The sequence below is a fragment of the Octopus bimaculoides genome, chromosome 25, assembly GCF_001194135.2.
Source record: "Octopus bimaculoides isolate UCB-OBI-ISO-001 chromosome 25, ASM119413v2, whole genome shotgun sequence".
NCBI classification, from domain to species: Eukaryota; Metazoa; Mollusca; class Cephalopoda; order Octopoda; family Octopodidae; genus Octopus; species Octopus bimaculoides.
The window spans coordinates 22,667,888-22,672,824 of NC_069005.1; positions in this window are offsets into that span (position 1 = coordinate 22,667,888).

The window sequence follows — 4,937 nt, forward strand, 5'->3', positions numbered from 1 at the left end:
AGAGAGAGAGAGAGAGAGAGAGAGAGAGATTCAAGGGAAATATGGTACTTAAGTTTAAGCACCAGAATTAAGTATGGTATTATCCAAACAATTCCAAAATAAGGTGATTAAAATCAAAATAAGCAACAAGGATATTCAAAGTTAATGCAGTACGATCGTTTCATGCGACTCCATTTATTTAAGCAATGTGAACATTACATTAAATGTAAAATGCAGAGCAATCTTCAGCTGCACAAAGATATAGAAATTTACTGAAATTTCATTTCAACAGAAGGACATATTATTGTAACTACATTTAAACACTCCAAATGGAAAGGAAGAATACAAAAAACCATTTTGACTTAGCCAGACCAACTTGTATGGTAGAAAAGATGTGGGTAGAAACTCCATACGATGTACCCAGTGTAAGCTATAGACACCTAAAAGGTGCCGCATTATCAAAGGAAGGTTAACCAGCAAGATAGTTTTTGTGTGTGGCAGATGCACAGGGGCAATAAACACTGAAGATGTACAGAAAACAGATTCCATCACATGCCAGGGGGAAAAACTAGAAGTAGTCGATAGCTTCTACTACCTAGGTGACCAAGTCAGTAGCAGGAGAGGGTGCACTGAAAGTGTAGCTGCTAGAATAAGAATAGCCTGGGCAAAGTTCTGAGAGCTCTTACCTCTGCTAGCGACAAAGGGCCTCTTGCTCAGAGTAAAAGGTAGACTGTATGACACATGTGTACGAATAGCCATGCTACATGGTAGTGAAACATGGGCCATGACTGTTGAGGACATGCATAGGTTTGAAAGTAATGAACCTAGTATGATCTGATGGATGTGTAATGTCAATGTGCAAACACGACAAAATGTGGGGTAAGTGCATATCAGATAACAGTCTAAGACAAACTATATCTGAAATAAAATGTGATGGTCATGGGTGGAATGCCTTTGATCATGAGTCTGTTAGATTAGAGCTGAAAAGAACTTTCAGCAGAACAAAGTTAATCTCTCAGAGAAAGCTGTGCTGGCTATCCAGTTTCAATTCCCAATTGCAGCTATTTAACTTCATATTTCACATCACAATGGCTTCTTAGAACTGTACAATTTGCTAGAAATAGCAGTCAAAACTCCTTGAAAACACTGAAATTCAGGCACTAAAGATTCAAGTGTTGCTGTTGTGGTTAAACTTCCAAGTATAAGTGAGCCAATATGAGAACTTCAGCATGCTAGAAAAAGTAGTAAAAACTCTACCAGGACACCTGAGGAAGGCAGGAGAGTAAATCAGCGGAAATGTTGTGGTACCAACAAAGAAGATGAGGACGCATATCCATCCAATGTAAATAATGTAAACAATGTGCCTTTAACATGGCATCAGCACTAGTTACAACTATGATTTCACTAAGCTTGACATGCCTTCTCAAGCACAGCAAATCACCAACAGTCTTGGTCACTTGTCACTACCGGTGTGAAACTCTACATCCAAAGATCATATTTCACTTGTGGATTAAACAAAAACAATAACAACACTTGATCCTCAGGCATCTGTACTTTGGCTTGATTTCATAGCTTTTTACTGCTATTTCTAGCATGTTGAAACTCTCATATTGGCTCATTTATACTTGGGGTTTAACAACAATAGCAACACTTGACCGTTTGGTGCCTGAATTTCAGTGGGTTTTCAAGGAGTTTTGACTTCTATTTCTAGCAAATCATGACTCCCATATAGGACCATTTTTTTTTTTCTTTTTTACTTTATATTACAACTGTTGGTATTTCAAGCCAATGATGCTTTTGAAGTACCAGAAGTAGTTGGTTGACTGTTAGAAATAACAACCAAATCTTTCTCAAGATACACTCTACAGTTATAGAAAAAGACGTTGGATAATGTGGTCGTGATTTTACTGGACATAAAGAATAGATGAGATGTTCACTGTTGGATCATAGGTCTGTTTAACTGGGTTTGACCTAATACTAAACAATAACTACTACTACTGCTGCTGCTGTTGTATGCATAACAAACAGCAAATATACAAAATATGTTGGGTTTTTTTTCCCGAAAATGCACTGACTTTATTAACAAAAAAGAAAATAACAAAAAGATATTTAAAAAAATAAATAAGCTATCAACAGAAGAAAGAAAATACTGTGCCATTGTCCTTCCATAACTGACACTGACAACCTGTTTTGGTCTGTTACAGATACTTTCATCAAAATATTCTAATACATTATTTCTTCAGATTACGTTAAGCTTGAGTTACTTCGACTGAAAGACGTCTTCAGTAGTCACATGTCCCTTCATTATGTTTGTTCCATCCACAAGTCAATATGTGTGTGTGTGTGTGTGTGTTATTAGATAAGTATATAAATAGAAGCAAAAAATGATTCGCACACATACACACACATGCATTCACACATAAGTATACATGTATAAAAACGTATGCATGTGTACGTATGAGTAATAATAAATTATATAATATCGCATTAAGATATGATAGATTATTGTAGTATATGTTTATGTATGTGTGTATGTACATATATATATATGTGTGTGTGTGTGTGTGTGTATGTGTATATATGAATATGCACACAAACAGTCATATGTCAGTGTGCTTGTATGACAAAGTGCAAGTGTGCTGAAAGAAAAATCAGGCATAAGAGACATCTGATGTAGTGTGTAAGAGAGAAGACTTTACTGGTGTGGTCATGTGATGCATATGGATGAGGACAGCACATAAAGAAGTGCCCATCGCTAAATGTGGATGAAACATGTAGATGTGTAATGAAGTAGTAACATGTGAATGTTGAGCCTCATGTGGGAGATGACAAAAGACCACAATGATTGGTGGTTAACTTTATTCAAGCCAGTGGTTCTCAACCAGGGTCTGTATGGTATCTGGAGGTCCATATAAGATTTTGTGGGGTCCACACAAGCAAAATAGTAAATTTGGGACTGAAAGTAGTATTTTAAGGGTCCATGAAAGCAAAATTTGGCTTTAGATGTATTTATTGCAAGAAACAGCTAGGTTTCTTTCTCTAACTTTTTACATAGCTCAACCTACACGTGTGAAGAGCAAAATAACAATTTTTAGACATTGAATGGCTTTGGGGGGTCCACCAGAGTAGAATAATAGTCAAAGGAGTCCATAGGGAAAAGTGGTTGAAAACCACTGATCTAAGCAAAATATGGCCCTAAAAACATCTTCCACATGACTCTGCACTCAATCTGTCCTTCACAAACTTTCCAGCTCCAGCATCCCAACTTCTTAACACCCAGTCTGTCCCACAACTCATCTTCCTAACACCCATCCCTCCATTACTCTCCTAACCACGATACTACTCACTCTGCTGTTGTAATTATGAGAATGGAACTGCACATACTTCATCCCCTACCCCCACAGCTCACTCTTCTGGAACCATTTCATTTTTCTCCCTCTCCTCTTGAGCACTGAGTCCTGGACCTTCCTTAAACAGGATCTGAACAAGCTTGAGGTATAACAAATGTGGTGTCTTCATCAGATCCTTGGTGTTTCTCTATGCGACTGAATCTCAATCAATAAATCTGATAACAATGCCAGCAGCAATAGCTGACCATTGAAGGCGAAGTCCGGCAGCAAAAGCTACAGTGGTTAAGCCATTCTGCAGGATGAGCACCAAAAGACTACCACACCAACTTTTGTGTCGTGGCAGCGACCCATTCATTGGAAAATCCAACACTGTGCGCCAAAGAAGACTTGGGAAAAACAAATTGAGGAAGACCTGAAGTATGAGTGCCACAACCTCAAGCATGCTAAGGCCAGTTCCATGATCGGAAAACCTGGAATAACATTATCACCAGAGTCTGTTATCCAGTGGCACCCACAGCAGTGTATTGGTTGAGAGAACAACTCCCCTGTCCAGCCACCAGCTAGGGATTACAGAAGGAGTTACTTGCCATTCTTTCCTCTGTTTCATATTGACATAAAGAAACCATTGTTCATCACTGGCGACAATACAACAAAGAAATCTCTGTGTCTACAAGTAGCCTGGTATTGAGCAAAACTCATAGCAATAGAGGAGCACTGGAGTTTATCTCGTCGATAGGAGAGTCCATCATACACACACATATTTGAAAAGCCAAGAGGTGAATGGAGATTTATTCACATCCAAAACATTTTTATTTAAAAGTATTTTACTGCATATATAACAATGACCAACATATGTTTCTACTGCAATAATTGCACATTGCTCTTTATGCAATTATGCATTCTAGTCACTGCAATTTCATCAAGGATCCATCACTTATGATGTTTGCAAAGTGAACTAATTCAAACAAGCTTCCTGCATTGGTATTCAGTTGAAGGTGATAGTGTTATTTTTTAAATTGAATTGAATTCCGGTCTTATAATCTCCTCTACTGGTATTACAGTTGAATCATGGTTTTAAAATGTTGAGAGAACAACTTCCCTTAGATACATTCATGCTGTCACTGATAGTCTGTCTGCTGTATCGTCTTTGCTGTGTTTCATGCTCTCTTTGTACATTGCAAATCTCTCTACTTGGTGATGCATGTGTGTGTCATTTTATATCAATTGAGAGGTTTAGAAAGGAAGGTGCCAAAAGTTGATATTGGTCGCTGGAGCCTATTCTACTTGTGATTGGCCGGATTTGTTGATCACATGGGTAGTATTTCTTCCAGGTGAAGTCGCAATTGGTCAGATTCATTGATCATGTGGGTAACATTCCAATGAATTGCGACATTGGTAATTGTTGAATATTCTCACTACATATGTATTTATATATAGCAAAACAGGAAAGTGGAAATTTTTTGGTATTATTTATTCTCTATTACACATATATCATTTACTAATAGGAATTCCAAAGTTTTACATGTTAGATAGATATATAAGGAATTTCCTATTAAACATTTTTCAGACAGAAAAAAAAAAAAATTATGATATTAATTTTACGTTTGG